The 22,963-nt window shown below is 42.8% G+C and overlaps 1 protein-coding gene across 3 annotated transcripts in view; it reads left to right on the top strand.

Annotated features, from left to right (window-relative positions):
- The first annotated feature begins 17,336 nt into the window (after nt 1-17,336).
- Fhip1a (FHF complex subunit HOOK interacting protein 1A) overlaps nt 17,337-22,963 on the top strand; it is a 236,684-nt gene continuing 231,057 nt past the window's right edge. For all 3 annotated transcript variants that reach the window (XM_052730252.1, XM_052730251.1, XM_052730250.1), the window contains exon 1: nt 17,337-17,747. The gene's annotated coding sequence lies outside the window, so the exon portion shown is untranslated. The remainder of the gene's footprint in view (nt 17,748-22,963) is intronic.

The following is a 22,963-nucleotide window of genomic DNA, read 5'->3' as shown; positions in this document are numbered from 1 at the left end:
TGCTGTGCTCCTGTTAGTGTGGAACACCATGGGATGATGCTGTGCTCCTGTTAGTGTGGAACACCATAGGGATGATGCTGTGCTCCTGTTAGTGTGGAACACCATGGGGATGATGCTGTACTCCTGTTAGTGTGGAACACCATAGGATGATGCTGTGCTCCTGTTAGTGTGGAACACCATAGGATGATGCTGTGCTCCTGTTAGTGTGGAACACCATGGGATGATGCTGTGCTCCTGTTAGTGTGGAACACCATAGGGATGATGCTGTGCTCCTGTTAGTGTGGAACACCATGGGGATGATGCTGTGCTCCTGTTAGTGTGGAACACCATGGGGATGATGCTGTGCTCCTGTTAGTGTGGAACACCATAGGATGATGCTGTGCTCCTGTTAGTGTGGAACACCACAGGATGATGCTGTGCTCCTGTTAGTGTGGAACACCATAGGATGATGCTGTGCTCCTGTTAGTGTGGAACACCATAGGGATGATGCTGTGCTCCTGTTAGTGTGGAACACCATGGGGATGATGCTGTGCTCCTGTTAGTGTGGAACACCATGGGGATGATGCTGTGCTCCTGTTAGTGTGGAACACCATGGGGATGATGCTGTACTCCTGTTAGTGTGGAACACCATGGGGATGATGCTGTGCTCCTGTTAGTGTGGAACACCATAGGATGATGCTGTGCTCCTGTTAGTGTGGAACACCATAGGATGATGCTGCACTCCTGTTAGTGTGGAACACCATAGGATGATGCTGTGCTCCTGTTAGTGTGGAACACCATGGGGATGATGCTGTGCTCCTGTTAGTGTGGAGCACCATAGGATGATGCTGTGCTCCTGTTAGTGTGGAACACCATAGGATGATGCTGTACTCCTGTTAGTGTGGAACACCATAGGATGATGCTGTGCTCCTGTTAGTGTGGAACACCATAGGATGATGCTGTGCTCCTGTTAGTGTGGAACACCATGGGATGATGCTGTGCTCCTGTTAGTGTGGAACACCATGGGGATGATGCTGTACTCCTGTTAGTGTGGAACACCATAGGATGATGCTGTGCTCCTGTTAGTGTGGAACACCATAGGATGATGCTGTGCTCCTGTTAGTGTGGAACACCATGGGATGATGCTGTGCTCCTGTTAGTGTGGAACACCATAGGGATGATGCTGTGCTCCTGTTAGTGTGGAACACCATGGGGATGATGCTGTACTCCTGTTAGTGTGGAACACCATAGGATGATGCTGTGCTCCTGTTAGTGTGGAACACCATAGGATGATGCTGTGCTCCTGTTAGTGTGGAACACCATGGGATGATGCTGTGCTCCTGTTAGTGTGGAACACCATAGGGATGATGCTGTGCTCCTGTTAGTGTGGAACACCATGGGGATGATGCTGTGCTCCTGTTAGTGTGGAACACCATGGGGATGATGCTGTGCTCCTGTTAGTGTGGAACACCATAGGATGATGCTGTGCTCCTGTTAGTGTGGAACACCACAGGATGATGCTGTGCTCCTGTTAGTGTGGAACACCATGGGGATGATGCTGTACTCCTGTTAGTGTGGAACACCATGGGGATGATGCTGTGCTCCTGTTAGTGTGGAACACCATAGGATGATGCTGTACTCCTGTTAGTGTGGAACACCATAGGATGATGCTGTGCTCCTGTTAGTGCTGCAGCATAGGGATGATGCTGTACTCTCATTAGTCGGCACACTAGGAAGCACAGGGTATTACCCCATCGTGAATGTTAACCTTTATCACCTTACCATATCTGCCGGGCTGCTCCACTGTAAAGCCATTATTTTCTCTTCTTTGTTTTATCTTATTTTATTTACTTGTGTATTCAACATTTTATTACATTTATTTGGTGAGCATGCATATATGTTGTGGTGTACTTGTGGAGGTCAGAGGACCTCTTCCAGCAGGTTTGAAGGGCTCTAGTTTGAAGACCTGGGCAAGGCAAACATAGCTCTGTTAGGCCTTGCCCTTCTCCCCCATTCTCCATGCCTTGTTAAAAACAGATGACATTCCTAAAGCTAACCACCAAGGTCTATTTCCTTATTTGGCTGCTTCCTCCTCCTGAGGCTGACTACCAAAGTTCAGCTCTCGAAGTATTGAAGCCCAGCAAGCAAAAGCCCCCTTTGGCTCACCTAATTAACACGACCAATTAAAATGAAACACCTCATTCTAACACGGGATTTCCCCTTGTACCTTTATTTGTTTTGTTTTGGTTTTTGGTTTTTCGAGACAGGGTTTCCCTGTGTAGCTTTGCGCCTTTCCTGGAACTCGCTCTGTAGCCCAGGCTGGCCTCGAACTCACAGAGATCCGCCTGGCTCTGCCTCCCAAGTGCTGGGATTAAAGGCGTGCGCCACCACCGCCCGGCCCCCTTGTACCTTTATAAACTGCTTTTCCCCCATGTGCCAGGACTGTCTCCTCTCTATCCAGAGGCAGTCCTTTGTCCCTTCGGGACAAATACTCCTTCCCCCTCCCTTGTTCCTTTCCCCGTTCTCTGTAGTCCTCTGTCTTCTGTCTCCGTTCCTTATCCCTGCCATTTGTCCCTCTGGGGCAAATAAATCTCCTTTTGTGCTGAGAACTTGGTCTTAAGGTTATCCCGAAGCCATCTGGCAATCCCCTCTCTTTTAATTGATTAGTATTTTAGGAAGGGTGGTAGTTTGAATGAGAAATGTCCTCTATAGGCACATGTATTTGGACACTTGGTCCCCATCTGGTGGTTCTGTTTGAGAGATATGGGACATTTAGGAGGTCTAGCTTGGCTAGAGGAAGTATGTTGCTGGGGGGTGGGTTTTGATTATTTATAGCCTCACCCCCACTTCCAGTTCTCACACTTGCTTCTTGTCTGATGGAATGAGATGAGCTAGCTGCCTTTGTGACCCAGCTTCTTGCTGCCATATTTCTTTGCCACTCAGTAATCCCTCCCTGGAACGGAACGTCGAGCAAGCTCTTCCTTCCGTAAGTTGCATTTGCTCATGGTATCTCAGCACAGCAGTAGGAAAGCAACTAATGCATTGAGTGGTATTCTAAGATTATGTTAGTATCTGTTCCTCCTCAAACTTCTACTCAATGGCATTAGCCTCCTTCAACAACCTCTAACCACACCTCCCAGCACCGAGCTGATGGCGGACTGGAGCTTCTCTACATACTTCATTCTTTCTGTTAGGTGGGTGCAAAAAATAATTGCATTACTTGAATTTTTAAAATTTGCCATTTGATATTGGCATACAATTTTTAAAATAATGCAGTTTTGTTACATACCATTTTATTACATTATTTATTTGTGTGTGTGGGTATGTATGTTTGAGCATGCTATGATGTGTGAGGAGGTCAGAGGACAACATGCAGGCATTTGAGCTCTCCTTCCCCCTGTAGGTTCCAAGGATGGAACTCAGGTCCCCAGGCTTGGCAGCAAGTGCCTTTATCCACTGAGCCATCTTGCTGGCCCTTCCGTATCATTTTAATGTACACTTCTTATTTTATATTTTTTTGCTTATTACATGTTACTTGCTGTCTTTTCTTAAACTTTTATTATTTCAGTGTGTGTGTGTGTGTGTGTGTGTGTGTGTGTGTGTGTGTGTGTGTGTGTGTGTGTGTGTGTGTATACATGCCATAGCACATGTGTGGCGGTCAGAGGACAACTTTCTGGAGTCAGTTCTTTCCTTTGATAATGGGTTGTTGGGACTAAACTCAGGTCATCAAGCTTTTTTTTTTTTTTTTTTGGTTTTTCGAGACAGGGTTTCTCTGTGTAGCTTTGCGCCTTTTCCTGGAACTCACTTGGTAGCCCAGGCTGGCCTCGAACTCACAGAGATCCGCCTGGCTCTGCCTCCCGAGTGCTGGGATTAAAGGCGTGCGCCACCACCGCCCGGCCTCATCAAGCTTTTGTGGCATGTGCCTTTACTTGTTAGTCACTGCATTGGTCTTATTTATTTTATGGTTTTTTTTAAAGACCATGGAAACGATGTTATACAAACTTGATCCATTTTCCAGTTCAAAACAGGTTGCAAAGAAATGAGATAACTCATGACATCAAGAGTGCGTTTGGCCCCAGAACTGTTACCAGTGCACAGTGCAGGGGCTGAAAGCCTTGAAGGTGAGGCTGGCTATCAGAAGCTGACAATGACTAATTGTGAGCCATCAGCAAAGCGGACTCTCTTGTAACTAACTACACGAGAAGTTGTCAAAAAAACCAACCTAGACCACTTAATGGTCATTAGGCACTTGAAGCCAATTGGGAAGGTGAAAATGTTTGAGAAGTGGGTGACTCATGAGCTGACTGAAAAAAAAAATAGTTGTTTTGAACTGTCATTTACATTTATCTAAGGAATAAGAAACAATTTCTTCACTGGACTCTGATGTGCCATGAAAAGGGTTTCTCTGTGTAGTTTTGGTGCCTGTCCTAGATCTTGCTCTGTAGACCAGGCTGGCCTCGGACTCACAGAGATCCACCTGGCTCTGTCTCCCGAGTGCTGGGATTAAAGGTGTGCGCCACCATCGCCTGGCAAGAACTCTGTTTTATCAGCGCAAAATAAGGCTAGGACTGGTGATAATATTTTAAAAAAATCTAATATCTTTCTTGTTATTTTCTACAGTGACAATATCATTTTATACATATATAGATCGCACAAACTCCATTTTTTCCTACTTTCTTACTAGCCTTTGTTATTTTCCGGGATTCAGGTTTTTTTTAGACCTGGTGAGTGAGATGTGGTATCTTATTGCTGTTTTAATTTGCTTTTTCTTACTAATAATATAATAATAATTTTATAGCTTTGGAGAATGCCTAATCAAATACTTTGTCAGTTTCATAATATTGCCACTGAGTTGTAGCAACATTAAATTTTCTATCTTTTTGAAAAATAGTATGTAACCTTTATATGCAGAAGTTTTTTTTTATAGTAGACATTAGGCCCTCAATATATACAATAATATACAATATATACAAATAATACAATATATACAAATAATACAATATATACAAATATATAATAATACTTTTAAACCATGTGTTATTTTTCACTCTATTAAATGTGTTTTGTTGTAGAAGTTTTTAATTTTGATATAGTCCAATTTGTCTATATTAATGTGTTGGGTAAGTGTGTGGTGGTTTGAAATAAAATGTCCCCCATAGGGAGTGGCACTATTAGGAGGTGTGGCCTTGTTAGAGTAGGTGTGGCTTTGTTGGAGGAAGTGTGTCACTGTGGAGGCAGAATTTGAGGTCTCATATATGCTCCAGATACTGCCTAGTGTCTCAGACCACTTCATGTTGTCTGTGAGATAAGATGTAGGACCCTCAGTTCCTATTTAGATTTGGATCCTAGTCCCAAGTTACATTTATATATATTTTTAAACACATACACATACACATGCACATGCACACACAAATACACTCATAGTTCCCAAACATGAAATATTAGAAAATATTTTGGATCTCAAGTACTTTTGACAATGGATACATAATTTGTACTATTATCTGTGGTGGTCTGAAAGAAAATGGCCCCCAAAGGGAATGGCACTATTGGAACATATGGCCTTGATGGGGAAGTGTGTCACTGTGGGGGGCGGGCTTTGAAGTTTCCTATGCTCAGGATACTGCCCATTGTCTTAGTTGACTTCCTGTTGCCTGTAAGATGTAGCACTCTTAGCTACTCCTCCAGCACCACATCTGCTTGCATGCCATCATGCTCCCTGACATGATGATAATAGACTGAATCTCTAAAACTGTAAGTAACCCTCCTCAATTAAATATTTTCCTCATAAGAGTTGCCGTGGTCATTGTGTCTCTTCAGAGCAATAAAAACCCTAACTTGTTGTGGGATATTTGTGTATTTGTAGGCTGTGTGAAGATGTATTTTTGTGATTGGTATAAGAAAGAGCTGAATGGTCAATAGCTAGGAAGGAAAGGACAGGCAGGATTTCCGGGGAGAGAGAGGAAGAGGAGGAGGAATCTAGATGCACAGATTATGCCAGTGAGATGCTAGGGAGACTCTGAAGAGGTCAGATATATGGTACGGAGTAGAGGTAACTGAGCCATATGGAAGAACACAGATTAATAAAAGCAGGTTAATTTAAGTTATAAGAGCTAGTGGGACAAGCCTAAGCTAATGGCCAAGCTTTTATAATTAATAATAAGTGTCTTTGTACATTATTTGTGGTCTCAATGAAAAAGTACTACTACATCAAGACATCATCTTTAGTATTAAACCAGATTCTCTCAGGTATCTCCTGTTATTTCTTTTGTTTGTTTGTTTGGTTGGTTGGTTGGTTGGTTTTTCGAGACAGGGTTTCTCTGTGTAGCTTTGCGCCTTTCCTGGAACTCACTTGGTAGCCCAGGCTGGCCTCGAACTCACAGAGATCCGCCTGGCTCTGCCTCCCGAGTGCTGGGATTAAAGGCGTGCGCCACCACCGCCCGGCTTCGTTACCTCTTAAAACCCAATTGTTATTTGACAGATGATGGCACACATTTCCCTTGCAACAGGTTTCAACTTCACATTTGCTTTTATTTTTCAACTGAGTAAAAAGTCCCTACTGAATGATTCCCAGTGTTGGTATATAGATTTGTTTTAATAGGAGTCACTATAACCCTTGACATGGGTACAGTTGATTCATATTCCTTTTTAAACTACAACAGTGACTTTCTTAGCAGTATCACCTTCCCAAGTTTTGGATGAGACTATGAGTTATGGAAGTTGGAGTGGCTGAGGAACTAATGCTTAATGACACAGAAGGAAGTCAATTTTATTAGGACAACACTTGGAGTTAAATTATTCATGCCATTTTATCTTAGGAGTCATCACTGCAGCTGAAATTTTCTGTTGAAATTTCTCTTTCAAAAGCTCTACACAGCTTGCTAAATTTTAACCTCTCATTGTCTTTTTAGGGGAACCTCTTGAAACTAGCTGTAGGTTTCCTAAGTATCTGAGTTGAAAGTGTGGCAGTGTGGTAAGATACAAGACTAGCCAGTGTGATAGTGTGGCACGACATAAAGAAGCCTGAGTCTCTGAGAAATTTAAAGACTCTGGGTAAGCATTCGTAGGACTGTGACAGTAGATAAAGCAAGGAACCAAAGGAGGGGTCGATACTCAGAGTTTATCACTGACCATTACAATGGTGCCTCCTGTGAAGAGAGAAGGCAAGCCAAACAAAAGAGCTAGGCATGGTTGCATGTGCCTATCACACCAGCTGTTGCATGTGCCGGTCATACCAGCTATTGCATGGGCCTGTCATACCAGCTATTGCATGGGCCAAGGCAGAGGATTACTTGAGACCAAGATACCTGCCTGGAAAACGTAGCAAGACTTTGCCTGAAAAAGAAAACCAAATCTCAGATACCATGAAATCCTGAAAGAAAATGTTTAAATAATAAAAAAAACAGGACCAGCTCATATCAGGAGGAGCTAAGTGGGAGCTGGGAACCTATCCATGTGGGTCTGTGGAGTGGAACAAGCAAGAGTGTTATGGCACAGGAACAAAGCACCCCAGGAAAGTGCAAGTGCAGAACCCTCTTGTGACAAAGGGGGAAATAATCTGCCTTGGTATTCTAGGATAATAGGTTCATCTTGAAAGCTTAGAAAGATAATTTAATTAGCCCCATTCGTTATTCAATCACTAAGAAATATGCAAGTCTGCTTAGCTTTCTAAAGAGAAAATTGAGTTGGACTAACTTAAACCTTTTCCTTGATAATAGCAGGATGATTAGGGAAAAGAAATATCTATGCATTCATTTAAGGCACTGGGGTTTTTCTTTTTTTGTGAAGATTACATCCTTTCGTTGACTGAATAATGAGTCTTAAAGACATCATCTGGGATAACGAACCAAATATTCACAGGCTCTACAGTGGAAAGAGGGCACAGGGCTTAGAAATTATCATGCTACTAAGTTTAACACTGCTGTTGATAGTACTTTTTCACAGGAAATGTTTTCTTTTTCAAGATTTGAAAATTATTATTATTATTATTATTATTATTATTATTATTATTACTATTGTGTGTGCGTGTTCGTGTGCGTGTGTGTGTGTGTGTGTGTGTGTGTGTGTGTGTGTGTGTGTGTGTGTGTGTGTGTATGTTCCAGGGGTGGAATTCAGGTCATCAGTTTGCAAGGCTGGTGCTTTTACCTGCTGAGCTATCTTGCTAGTTCTTTATTAATCTTGATCTGTTAAAAAGCTACTTAAATTGGGCAGGATGGTGCACACCTTTAATCCCAGCACTTGGGAGGCAGAGGCAGGAGGATCTCTGATTTTGAGGCCAGCCTGGCCTGTATAGTGAGTTCCAGGACAGCTAGGACTACATAGAGAGACCCTGTCTCAAAACCAAAACCAAAACCAAACACAAACAACCAAACAAACACACCAAGAACCAAAACCAAACCAAACCAAAACAACAACAAAAAAGCTATTTAATCCATCCAAATCTTGGTTAAATAATATTCTATTAGACCTTCCTGGGTTTAGCCCTGGCCAACTTACTTCCCTTTTAAAAATTCCTTATAAGCCGGGCGGTGGTGGCTCACGCCTTTAATCCCAGCACTCAGGAGGCAGAGGCAGGTGGATCTCTGTGAGTTCGAGGCCAGTCTGGACTACCAAGTGAGTTCCAGGAGAGGCGCAAAGCTACACAGAGAAACCCTGTCTTGAAAAACAAACAAACAAAAAAACAAACAAACAAACAAAAAATTCCTTATAACTAAACTTTATTTTATGTTTTGCATAAAGTGATTAAATAAAAGTAGACACTTTATTTTCCTTACTGGATTAGGTTGGTAAAGATAATTTTGTGTTCATTTTTATGGCTTTCTGGAAGCCTAATTCAATGTTTAGGACTTGCTTGGTTCTTGATGTGTATAAAATATCAGAAGACAGAGAGAAAGGAATCACTAGAGAAAGAAGAGAATAAATGCACATATGTACACATACGGAGGCATACTCCTACTCTGAAGGCAAGAACGTATTTATATGAGTGGACTTACATGGAAGTTTTAAGCACTAGTGTAGACTTCTGCTTCCAGATGAGATGGTGAGCTATGAAAAACTCCCTTTCCAAAACAAACCACAGTGGACATTCCAGAAAGAACATTTCCCTAGCAATCTGGAAGTAGATACACGGTGGAAAGGAGGTGTGAAGAGAGAGCTTACAGGAAGGGCTTGCTCCATTTTAGACACTGACAAGGAAAAATAATAGTCAATATAATTCTTCACCTGAAGAATAAAAATAAAATATATGTTTCCAACAAAGAGAAGAAAATTTGATCTGTCAAACATCAGGAAACAAAGAAAATATAGCAAAAATAACATTTGAAAATGATGGCAAGGATACTTCAATACAGCGAAAATTATAGTATATGTAAGTAGATTAAATTTATAAATCACAAGAATGAGAATATCAGGCCGTATTTTTAAAAATTAAATCTAGCAGCATATTATTTGCACGAAAGGAATAAAATATAAAGAAATAGAATAATAGAAAATGCCAACTTGGACCTTGTTGTAAAGGCTTGTAACCTTGATACTCAGGAGGCTGAGGAAGGATTATAAGTTCAAGGCCTGCCCAGACTACATAGTGATTTTAAAACCAGTCTGGGCAACTCAATGAAATACTGTCTCAAAATAAACATCAAAAAGAGGCTTAGGAATATAGCTTGGAGAATACAGCTTGGTGGTAGAATCCTTGCCTAGCATGAGTGGGGCCTGGGCTCAAACCCTAGTAACATGCACACATAAATGCACACACACACACACACACACACACACACACACACACACACACACACACACACCGTAGTTAAAACTGGCAAGATAGAAGGATGAAGTAATTAATTTTAAGAATTGGCCAGGCGGTGGTGGTGCACGCCTTTAATCCCAGCACTCGGGAGGCAGAGCCAGGCGGATCTCTGTGAGTTAGAGGCCAGCCTGGACTACCAAGTGAGTTCCAGGAAAGGCGCAAAGCTACACAGAGAAACCCTATCTCAAAAAACCAAAAATAAATTAAAAAAAAAAAAAAAAAAAAAAAGAATCGGCTTGGAGTGTGCTCTTGTTTCATTTCTGTTGCCATGATAAAAACACCCTGACAGAAGCAACACAGAGGAGAACGGGCTTACTTGACTCACAGTTCCAGTTCTAGTCCACTGGAAATCAAGGTGGCAGGAACTTGAAGCAACTAGTCACATCCACAGTCAAGAGCAGAGCTCAGTGCCTCTCCATAACATAGAGGCCAGGACTCAAACCTGAGAGTAGTTCTGTCTACAGTGAGTGGGTCCTTCTGCTTCAGTTGACAAAATCAAGACAACCTCCCACAGGCACCGCCACAGGTCAACACAATCAAGGCAATTCCTCATTGAAATTCTCTTCTCAGGGGATTCTAGACTGGGTCAAATTGATAATTTAAAGTAACCCCTGTGGAGTGTATGTTGGATGAGATGAACACTGAAATTAGCAAGCTCTGGGTGGAGAAGATCTTCCTACATCCTAATGTAGGCCGGCATCATCTAATCAAGTCCTGTATAAATAAAAAAGGCCAGGTTCTGCCAGACTGTCTCCACATCAGCTCCCCTAGGTATTTGGCCTTCTGGTGTGATACAACTATTTGGATTTGACACTTCTTATAATACGGTTCCGTTTCTCTACGGAGGAGGTATCAAGTAGGTGATTTCATAGTAGTGAAGAACAATAGGTAAGCTGGATGTGGTTGCACACGCCTTTAATCCCAGCACTCAGGAGACAAAGGGGATCTCTGGGAGTTTGAGGCCAGCCTGGTCTGCAGATCGAGTGACAGCCTGAGCCACATAATAAAGAGACCCTGTCTCCAAAAGAAAAAAGAAAGAACAATAGATGGGAAAATATGTTTTAAGTGTACATGTTATGGGGGTTTGAAAAAGAATGGCTCCCATAGGCTCATACGGGTGTGGCCTTGTTGGAGTAGTAGGTATGGCCTTATTGGAGGAAGTGTGTAACTGGAGGTGGGCTTTGAGGTTTCAAAAGACCATGCTAGGCCCAGTCTCTCTCTCCCTCTGCCTACAGAACAGGATGTAGTACTCAGATACTGCTCCAGCACCTGCCTGCATGCTGCCATGCTCCCTGCCATGATGATATGGACTAAATCTCTGAAACTGTAAGCCAGACCCCAATTAAATGCTTTCTCTTATGAGAGTTGCCTCTCATTGTTATATTTTTCTCAGTCCCAGATCCTCAGCTATTCTGTTGAGTGGAAAGTCTTGGACAAGAAGGGTTCAAGAAGAATAATGTTGCATTTCCTTATGTCTCAGGAAACACTTTTTATGGTAACTTGTCAAATCTATGAATAAAACCACTTTTTTAGACATTAATAAATTCTTTTCTTCAGATATTTTATACAAGAACACTTCAGATGTGCTATTAGATGTGACTGATTTTAACAAATCCTATTAGATTTGTATCAGCCAGTTACATGTTCTATTCATAGTCTTTTGTGAATCATTGCCTTTTTGTTTTTAAAGATGGCCTATTTTGAGCCTTTGTATAGGTACACTCCTGATTTTGTGACAAAAGAAAAGCTTTAAAATTGTTCCAAACAGAAAAATAATGGCTATCAGAAGTATGTTTTGTTTTAGTGTGAGTACCATTTCTGTATTTGTTTATTGTAAAGGTGGACATTTAGCATTCAGTGCAGTTTTCAATAAAAAGTAATTAAAATTTCAAAAAAAAAAAAAAAGAGTTGCCTTGGCCACGGTGTCTCTTCACAGCAACAGAACAATGTCTAAGGCATATGCTACCAGGAAATGAAGAGGTATGACTTAAACAATACACATTCCAAACACAGACTACATAAATATGTAGAGTAATGGGTTTAAAGTTTTGAAAAAATCAAGAAAATAGAAAATCTAATAGGATATCTTTACAAATGTTTATTAAGGCAGATAAGAAATAAGTAAACAAAATAGTTGAAGATTAATGAGCTTTGCCTCCTATCTTTCAAAGTGTCTAATTTTGCCTAGAAAACAAATACCACTTGACAGAGAACCCAGGGAACATTTGTATCAATCAATTATGTGGTGGGTTACAAAAGACACCTCAAAAAATTCTAAAATATGGGCTGGAGACATGGCTCAGTGGTTAAGAGGATTGGCTGTTCTTCCAGAGGACCCAGATCCAATTCCCAGCACCCACATGGCAGCTCACAACTGTCTGTAACTCCAGTTCCAGGGAATCTAACAGTGTCACACAGACATACATGCAAGCAAAACACCAATGCATATAAAATGAAAATAAATAAATTTGCAAAAAAAATTCCAAAAAATTAGGATCACTCAGATTATATTCTTTGAGAAAAGGCAACAATTAATAACAAAGGTAAAATTTAAAATATCTATCAATAAAAAAATACTAAAGTACCTAGGATTTAGAAGGAAAAGAGAAATTACAATAATTTTCTTTGATTATGTCTCTGTGACAATTCTTTAAAACCTGGATTAAAAATGCTTTAAGTTAGTTCCAGCTGGGAACCTAAAAGCAAAAATCAATCCAGACCTTTTAAAATCTAATATTTATGGTATTTTTGGACCACACTGATAGTATCAATCTTGGCTTGAAATCAAGTGTGGAGTCAGGGGGATTATTCATTCATTTATTTTACATTTTCATCATTCTACCAGAGCCAAGGTTCAATTAAAAAAGGTGCATATCTTCAATGTCATTCTACCATGGGTTTGGATGACATCATGTGCTAGAGGACTGGTCTTTGGTGGGATAGTAGTAGAACCATTTAGACCTGGACAGTTGGGAGGAAATTAGATCACAGGGCACTGACCTTTCAAGGAAGCATTGTGGGTTTGTTGGCTAATTCTTTCAAGAACGGCTTGTTGCAGGTTGGGCAGATAGCTCGTCAGTAAAGTGCTTGCCACATGAGAATGAGGACTTGAGTTCAGACTCCCAGCATCCACCTAAAAAGCTCAGTGTGGCTTAATCCCACTGTTGGAGACAGTTTCAAACTAGGAAGGGTTGAAGACTGACTGGGGTGAAAAAAAAAAGATAACTCTCTCTCTCTCTTTTTTCTTCAGTTTTTCGAGACAGGGTTTTTCTGTGTAGTTTTTTTGTGCCTTTCCTGGAACTCACTCTGTAGCCCAGGCTGGCCTCGAACTCACGGAGATCCGCCTGCCTCTGCCTCCCTAGGACTTGGATTAAAGGTGTGTACCACCACTGCCTGGCCTATTATCTAAAATTGAGAAGGAAAGGGATCAGTTTATGCTTTCAAAAGCAGCCCTTGCAGTGGGTGGGCAGGACTTTTGTTACTTGCATTGACCTGTGGTCGGAAGCAGGCTACCCAGAGGAGGAGGCGCAGCTGATGAGGCACAACGCTGGAACCGCTAGCTTTATTTTGTTTATAAGTATGACTCCGCTGCTATGGACGCGAGAGTACTCCTGTCTCTGTGAGGTGCTATTTTTAAACCCTTTGGATATACACCCAGAATGAGATTATTGGATCGTATAGCACTCTATTTTTAATATTGTGAAGATCTGCTACATGGTTTTCTACAGAGCAATACCATCTTACATGCTCACTAACTGATGGGTGTGAGGTGATAGTTGTTATTCCTTTAGTACAATTTATTTGAAAAGTAAAATTAATGCCAGGCATGGTGGCCCACGCCTTTGAACACAGCACTTATGAGGTAGGTTTGAGGCCAGCATGGTCTACAGGCCAGCCAAGGCTATAAATAGGTAGATAGATAGATAGATAGATAGATAGAGACCCTCCTCAGAATAAAATTGATTATCTTATATAAAAGCAATATATGTTCATTATAGAAGGTTGGGGAAGGAAAGAAAAGTATAAAGAAGGAAATAACTATCTCTTGCACTCCTGGTATTTTAAGATAATTGGTGTTCACATTTTAGCTTAGAGCTCTTCAGAGTCTTTTCTGACCATATGCACCCAAGGCTAATGATAAATTTGGCAAAAGGTCTCCTGTTTTCTTATGAATATACCATGTACCAGGTCCTACCTGCCCCTGAGGGGAAGTGCCTCGAACAATTTACATAACTATATTGTAACTCTAAATGTACTTAAAAATAATAAACCAGAGAGCATATTATTTGGTAGACTACATTTGGTTACTTAGTTCCTATTGGATAGTTGTTTATGAAGTTTTTATATTATAAAATCCTGCTAACAATACTTGTACACAGAATTTCTTACATATTTACAATGATTCCTTTTGATAAACTTCTAGAAATTGCCTTGAAAATGAAATGTTTAATGACTGCTTATTATACAGTCTGAACTGTGATTAGAAATGAAAATATCTAGTCATAATGCAGTGATGTAGATATAATCATTACCTTTTTTCAAAGAGAAAGTTGAAACAACACAAGACTTGAATTTACTTAATTAGGGTCACAAAGTTGGAAAATGTAGGCCTGGAACTTGGCCAAATAGCCCGGGTTAAGATGAGTCACTCTAAAGTATGAGATAGGTAGATGTTAAGAATAAAAATACCTTATACAACTAGTGAAGTGGGGCCTGAACACTTGATTATTTCCATAGGAGATAAAATTCATTGAAAAGCAACCTTTTTTTGTTAGAAAGCGATTTTTCCTTTTTTTTTTAAAGAAAACAATTTATTGATAGGAATGATTATTATTCTACTACGATATACAGCATTTGTTACTGAGCTCAATTCTAGAAGATAATTTAAATTCACATTGAATCTATGAATGAAAATGTTTTCTTGTCAGTTTTAGTTTAGATTTCAAGGCATCCAGGACAATGCTTCTCTGTGCTGCACTTTAGATTCCTTAGACAGAGGTGATGGCCTTTGTTTCTTCTTCATATTGATATTTAGGTCTATAATCTAATGAGCTCTTTGAATAAGAATGCATGAAAGTGTGTCTGGATGTGTTAATGGAGGAATATTAACTTTCTCTTTTATATTTAACTCAAGATTTTTGGTATTTAAAATAGAACAAATTTAGAAACACATGATACAACTTTATATAAGTGCATTTAAAAATGGGAGTAAAAGCAGGAAGAGAGTGAGGAATGATGTCTGGCTTCTTCATTAAAAAAGTGTAGTTTCAGTGTCTTAAGTACAATATGTAATACAGCCAAAGAGAGTATACAGGAATAAAACTGGGAACGAAGAAATCCATTTTAAAAGGTTAACATTACTAATTGTGTTCTCTATCCTTTTATTACTGTAACAAAATACCTAGCTAGATCAACTTAAAAAGAGGGAGGGCTGGGCAGTGGTGGCACACGCCTTTAATCCCAGCACTCGGAAGGCAGAGGCAGGCGGATCTCTGTGAGTTCGAGGCCAGCCTGGTCTACAGAGCGAGATCCAGGAAAGGCGCAAAGCTACACAGAGAAACCCTGTCTCGAAAAACCAAAAAAAAAAAAAAAAAAAAAAAAAAGAGGGAGGGTTTATTTTGGCTCACAGTTCATTACCAATTGTTGCTTTGGCCCTGTGGCAACATAGCAAACCATTGTGGGTGCTCACCACATCTGAGAGATTGCTTACTTCATGACTGCTGAGACTGTAATGTTTTTGTCCCTCAACCCTTCAAAAGAGTGCTTGGCATACAACAATTATCCGATAGGTATTCGTTGAGTATAGGAAAGATCTGCCCACATTCCAAGGGCAGGCCTGTGACCTGCTGTGCAGAAAATCCTGTCTCTACTCTTAATTTCTGTTCATACTACCTCGGCATGCCTCATCTTATATTGAAGAGCTGCTTCTTCCTTTCTTCTTCTCCTCCTCCCCCTCTTCTTCTTCTTCTCCTTTTCCTCCTCTCTCTCTCCTTCTTCTTCCTCATCCTCCCACCTTGGTCTTCCTTCCTCAGCTTATACTGAAGGGCTTCTCCCCACCCCCCTTTTTTTAAAGACAGGGTTTCTCTGTATAGCCCTGGCTGTCCTGGAACTCACTTTGTAGAGCAGGCTGGCCTTGAACTCACAGAGATCCCCCTGTCTCTGCCTCCAGAGTCCTGGAATTAAAGGCATGCACTCCCACCGCCCAGAGAGGAGCCATTTAACCACAGGCGGCAAAAGTGGAAGCTGGTGATTCAGGCACGGTGGTGGTGGTGGTGGTGATGAACAGGTGGGACAGTAAGCATGAAGTTCACATCATCCAGTTGCTATGGGTGCAAGGAAAACTTAAAAACCAGATCTACCGGAATTTGGTTATCTCTGGATGCCATTCACGCAGAACAAAGGAAGACACTTCCTCGGAAGCGGGATTTGGCGAGGCGCCAGTAGGATGCCGTGGTGGAACACCTCCACATCCGTTTTTTTGCTGACTGTGGTGTAGCCCCATCCGCTGGGAGGAAAGCTCACTTCAAGTTTCAGCCACACTAACCACAGGGCAATGCACATGCCAAGAGAGTTGCTAACCAAGATTCAGATTCCTCCTCTGGGATTTAAAGTCCAGAAAGCAGAGCCCGGACTAGGCAGTCCAAGCACGAAGGGGCGTGGAGACTGAAGGGGAAAGCTGGCGTGGCGTGTGGCTTCCAGTCCTTAGGCAAAGGTCGCCCCGGGTCGAGGGCTGGGCCCTGGAAGAGCGTAAGGTACCGCGCAGTGCCAAAGGGCCACCGCCTCGCCTCCCTCCTGCTCTCCATTCCCCTGGGGAGTTGAGTTGCGAACTTTCATCCTTGCCACAGGACTGTCCACTTTACACAGCCCTCTTGCTTTTTGGCTGGAGGTGGGGTGGCAGTGGGGACAGTTGGCAGTGAACGAGCGACACACACATCTGTGCAATGCTCTCAAGCCCACAAATAAGGTCCGTACGGCTAAAATTACCCTTAAGAAACTGAACAGCAAAACCGTAACTCCCGCCCCCTTGCTGGGACCCAATGGCCTCCTGTTCGTGCCAGCGGGTTTTCCAGCAGACTACCAGCAATCCCGGGACTGTCATGTTCAAGTTCAAATATCAGAGGAAAAAGAGAACAAGAGAAGGGAATCCGAGTGGGGGCGGGAGCGCCAGGCCCCGCACGCGAGCCTTCTGGAACAAGTGGGGAAATCTACGGCGTCCGCGCGTCGCGGTGCGCGACTCCCTTTCCCCACAAAACCCGAGGAACCAGCCGCGCGTGCCCGCTCGTCAGGCGTGGCGCGGGAGGGGAGGTGAAGTTCGCGGGAGAGGCGAGCCCCCAAGGGCGAGCGAGCCGTCCTCCACCGCGTCCCAGCTCAAGTTTCGGTGGAAACTTTCTCTCGGAGGCTCCGCCCCCTTCACCTAGGAAACCCGTGCGCGCCGGAGCGCGCGCAACCCGAGTCCCCGGAGCACCTGGCGGAGGCGGGGCGAGGCGGCGGGGCGGGGCCTTCGGGGGCGGGGCCCGAGGCGGCGGAGGCTCTGGGGGCGGGGTCTGCGGCCAGCTCCCCTGAGTCGCCGGGCAGGTTGGGCTCTGCCCCTGCCACCGGGGGCCCCGCCCAGGCTCTTCGGAGGGTGCGGGCTGTGGGGCGGGAACGAGTCCGAGACCTGCCAGGCTCCGCCAAGGGCTGACGCGCAGGAGAAAAGTTGTGCCTTGACCTTCTCTCTCTCTCTCTCGGTGATTTGTCCCCGGGTCCTCAGGCTGAGTGGAAACCGGGGCTGGAGGTCACCGCGCCCAGACGCCCGAGGGCAGCTGCCCGGGCGCCAGGAGTTGGGTGTTGGGCCCGGGAGGAGCCGGCTCTGCCCCGCAGTTAGTGCCCTGCGCACTGGCGGCTCGGTTGTCCCCCGGACTGCCCACAAACTTTCTGACTGTCGAGGGGACACCGCGTGGCGGGAGGACGCGTGGACCGCCCGTAGGTAAGGGATCTGCGCTTGAAGGATTGCTTTTATTTTATTTTAGGATGTTAGAGGAAGAGGAGGGTGGCCCGAGAGCCTCCTTCCTGCATCCTGTTGGGCGACAGGGGTAGGTTTTTGAGAGAGGGAGGGCAGGGAGGCTGGGACCTGTGACTGACTGCTCCGGACGCTGCGGGCTCTTGCACGCGAGGTTACTCATGACTGACCCTGGGCGAGCAAGAGAGCTGGCTTGTTTTGACGGAGGAAGATGTCATCAGGCTTTTGTCGGGTCCCTCGGGTCGCAGTGCCTGGGTCTCCCAGGAGGAACTGGCAAAGGCGATGAGATCTGAATCTGTCTTCCTCTCCAAACCTCCTGGCATACGCTGGAATTGGAGGCGGTGCCTCTGGACTTGCAGCACTTTTCCTGCTGAGAGGAATTTACTGTTGAGTAGCTGTTGCTCAATTTCATAAATTCTCTGAAACTGGATTCGGGTTATGGTTTTCATCGATAGTGTGTGTGGGTTTTCTGGCTTCAACAAAGCTCTCTTGTTAAACCCACTCCTGTTGTGAGGTAGTAGTCTAGCTATTGTTTTATTTCAAGTTTGGGTAGATGAGGTATTGGTGGCGACAGCTGCTGTTTGCTTGGAACTTTGGGAATCATGTGTGTGGGTCCGGAGAATTAGCCCAGGTTGGCTTCAGCCTCCTGTACTTGACAGATCAGCTGCCAGCCATTCCACAGGTGCTGCAGCCCTAGACATCCAGGTGCAGGGAATACCATCCTGTCTTTCCTTGGAGGGAGAGAGCTCCTAACTGAAGAAAGACAGCTCTTGGGGGAGGAAGAGTGGGAAATAAGGCAGGCAGACCAATTACATGTCCTTCTAGGTTGGGCTGACTATTCCATTGGCTGCTCTGGGAGGGTCCTGCTATCAAGTTCATCTCATTAGGAAGTCAACTGCTTTCAGCTAATGGCCATAGCAGCTCTGATGAAATTATATAGGTCACTGAAAAATAATTCCTGCTTAATCACCTTTATCCTGTTGATTAACAAGGGGGAAAATTCCCCCTTCTTAATGTACCTGCCTGACCTGCAGTTCACTTGTGCACCTGGCACTAGATAGAATTTATCTGAAGCTGTCTGGACTCTATGGACCCCAGCCAATGTCCCCATTTGGAGAACGTCAGTGGTCTTCTTGGGACAGAAACTGAGTTAGAGATTCAGTCCAATATGGCAGACAAGTTGGCATTTAAGATTGATTTCTTTGAGCATTAACAAATTCTTTCTCATGACACTGCTAAGAATTTTAAGGTTGGGGTTCCATTTGTCATTTGTCTTATGGTTTTAGGGATATGATTAAATTAGAGAAGCAGGCATTGCTGAAGTGGATTTAGAATACTTGAGAGTGGTCTAATAATTCAGGCTTAACTACCCAGCTAGCTTTTTCTTGCTTCCAACAAGAGGCACTATGGGGCGGGGGCTCCACTTTAAATGTAGGCCTTTGGAGACTAGAAATGAGAAGGGTGTTCTGTTTTTTTCAGTCAGAGTAATACACTGCTGGACAGTTCTTTACCTCCCAAATTTAGTTCAGAAGTCTCTCTGCAAAAGTCCCTTCTGTAGCAGGGCCCTAATAGGCAATGGCTGTAAACCAAAAGCAAACGTACGAACATACGTGGCCGGGTGGGATAAATAGAAGACAGAGAGTACAATTGTGAGCTTGGGCTACTTTTGTCTTTCGGTACCATGGATTGAAATCAATACCTCAGGCATGCTAGGCAAGCACTTTACAATGGCATGGCATCCTTGGTCCTCTTGGGTTACTTTTCAAAGGAGAATTTGGTGAAGAATATCCCTCCTCTGTGAAAATATTACAGAAGGACCATCTCTGATCTCTGCTTAGAAACTTGATCTTCATTCTGTGTGCAGTTGTCTCTGTGGTAGTCCCCAGGCCCATGCCAAGGGTGGACCCTTGGACTCTGCCTTTGAAGCCCAATTTATAGCTAGTTCACCTTTAGTCTCACTGACTTCCAAGCCCTAGTTAATAACCTCTGCAGAGGAACGGTGCTCAGGAGTGACCGGAACCCCGAGGATTTCGTTTATGGATCTCTTGGATAAAACAGTAACAGAAGCAGACCTTTCTACAGTGTTATGATTGACAAGCGCTTTCAGGTGTGCCAGATTAAAGCTGTGTGAAGCAAACACTTTCCAGTGAGTGCATTGCACTTAGGCTACACGGGAGGAAACAGGTGAGGTTCAGGGTTGTAAAGAGACTTATTAAGGACATACCCAGCTTTGGGGAGTAGGGGACGTAGACCTCAATGTAAGATTGTTGACTTATGGGCCACATTTTTAATTTTGCCCCTGTTACAATTCAGGAAATTTTTGGATGTAAAATGGGATTTTATTTTTTTGTTTTTATTTAAAAGACTCCGTGTGAGTGCATATGTTTTGGAAGCCAGAGGACAATGTTACGTGTTTTTCTCAATCTCTTTCCACCTTATTTTTTGAGACAGGATCTTCCGGACCCAGCAGTCCTGAGGGGCTTGGTGGTCTCCACCTCCCTGCGCTGGGATTGCAGGCTTGCTGCTGCTGTCCCTGGCCTTTTTACTTGGGTGTGTATCGAGCAAGGGCAGGCCCTCGTTTTTGAGCAGCGAGTACACTGCTAACCAAACCATCTCCTCAGCCCAATGAGAAAGTTTGTTCATCGACATTTATTCATTTATTTGAGCGTGAGAGAGGGAGAGCGAGAGCAAGAGAGAGAGAGAGAGCGCATTACTGCTGCAGTACATGTGTGGAGGTCCTAGGGAAAGCCTTGCAGAGTTGATTCTCTCCTTCCACCTTTACATGAGTTCCGGGGTAGGACCGCAGTTATCAGGCTTGCTCTTCAGGCTCCGTTAACCTCTGAGCCATCTGAGGCCAGCCCCAGATCTTAGTTCTTATTAATCCAAACGAGAACTCCTGAGGAGTTCGGATACCAGGAGTATGGTACATATATATTTATGTTATATGATATATAGATATATATTATATATTAACATATAATCACTGAAAAAAAACCCCACAACAAAACTCCCAAGTCCAACCCAAATGAAGCAATAAATATATCCTTTACAAATAGTGGAGTAACTACAGGAAGAAATAGCTATGAGTTGAAGGGTCTTTTAAAAGACTTTAGTAAAGGAAGAATATATAATTTAGGGTAAGGAGGGCTAGACATGAGTCTGCTGATTTTGGCTATGCATTTTCTGATATTAGACAATGTTTTATTTTATGTGTATGCTTTTAAAAAACTCCCCTGTCAAGGACAGAATCAAGGCCTGTTGTCGGATTTTCGAGCTAGCAGGGACCACCGAGACTGTTTATTTCCCACTCTTTGATGCTGCTCTGAGGAAACTGAGGTGTTGGTGTTTACACGATTTACCTGATGCCTTGCTGTTGTGGAGGTGAGAACCAATCTCTCCTGTTCTTTCCCCAGCAGAGAGAAAGTTATCCCATGGTAATAATTCTTTAAACAACTTTCGAGCATGAAAACTTTTTTAAAAAAGTTTTTTTTACAATGTTTGAATAGTCACAGGACTATGAATTTAGAGACATTACCATTTATCTTATTTCCTTTATAAAAATACTTCAGATACTTTTAGAGTTTGAAGAATTCTTACTTTTTGCCATTAAGTTTGTGGTTCCTTTTTGCATAGAATTAGAAGCCTACAGTTTATCTGCAATGATTTAGAAGTTGACAGTATTGCTCAGTTGAATTTGAGAAACTTAAATTTGCAACTCAGTTTTGTTCTGAGAAGCTGATGCTAGAACAGGGGCCAAAGAGGCTTCCCAGTGTCTACAGTGCTGTTTCATTTTTAAGTTCTAAGAGTAAGGATGCCGCTGCCTTCCGAAAGAGAAGTTGAGATATTTTCGATTAATTGTAAAGAGTTTTCTACTCTTTATAAATAAGATTTTTGCCTACTTCTGATCATATTACTAACACAAAATGATTATATTTATGATTATGTATGTTATATCATTCAAAATAAAAAAGCTAGGCATTAATGAAGTATAGTGTTGAAAGTTAAAAGCACATTATAATCTTATATTCTGGAAAACCTGAGGTAAGTACATGTATTTTTCCTCTTAAACTTTTCCTTATAAATCTGACAGCTGATACTGAAACCCACTTTAGATCAAAAAATTACTTTTCTCATGTAAAGTATGTATTTACTGTTGTAAGTAACAACTGGAGTTACACTATGCAGTTTTCAAGTTGAGTTTTTTTCATTTATTTTGCTGAGTTGAGAATGCCACCCCAGGACCTCATGTATGGTAGGCAGATGTTCCTTCCACGGAGCTACTGTCCTAGCCATTGCTTTTTATTTATACTTTATTTTTCTAAATTTTTATTTAATCTTATTTTATGTGCATTGGTGTGAGGGTGTCAGATCCCTTGGGACTGGAGTTACAGACAGTTGTTAGCTGCTATGTGGGTGCTGAGAATTGAACCCAGGTCCTCTGGAAGAACAGCCAGTGCTCTTAACCGCTGAGCCATCTTTCTGCCACTGCTTTTTATTTTTAACTTAACAGTGTATCTTGAAAGTGTTTCCGTGATCATACACATAGATGATCCTTGTGTCTTTTTAAATTGCTGTATAGTGTTACATTGAGCAGCTGTATCATGGGCCACTTAAACAGTTTCCTATTCTTGGGAATCTGGGTTGTTTCCTATTTTTTCACCAACAGCTCTAGAAATCACCCTTGAAATCCTTGAAAGTACACTCATGTGTTTTCTGTAGGACAAGTTTGTGGAAGAGGCACCAATATGAAAATGTCAGCTTTTTCTGACTTACGTTTCCTCTGATAGTGTCCTTTCAATGTTTGGTGACATTAACACTTTCCTTCTGAGTGTACAGGTTGAGGACAGGTGACTGGGGAGGCCACCATAGTGCAAAGTTCTTAGGTGGGATTCACCTCATTTCCTTACATGTCAGGTTCTATTTGGTTTTAATCTTTTCCCCAAAGAGGAGGAAATAATTGATAACAGCTATTAAATTACTCTGCAGTTGTTGGGCGATCAGCTAATTGGTTTTTATAAAGTATAGTTTTTTTAAAAAAGCATTTTCTTCAGAACATTATTCTAGGACATGCCATTAAGGAGTCCAGAATATCCAGTGGCTTTGCAGAATGCTGGAATGCAGTTTGGCCTCTCTCTTTGTATTGTTGGGGTTTGTCTCATGGTCATGGATCAATTATAGGGTCT

The sequence above is a fragment of the Peromyscus californicus genome, unplaced genomic scaffold, assembly GCF_007827085.1.
Source record: "Peromyscus californicus insignis strain IS unplaced genomic scaffold, ASM782708v3 Scaffold_9__1_contigs__length_137607984, whole genome shotgun sequence".
Lineage (NCBI taxonomy): Eukaryota > Metazoa > Chordata > Mammalia > Rodentia > Cricetidae > Peromyscus > Peromyscus californicus.
Note: the sequence above shows the minus strand (reverse complement) of the source record. Positions and strands in the feature narration are given on the sequence as shown.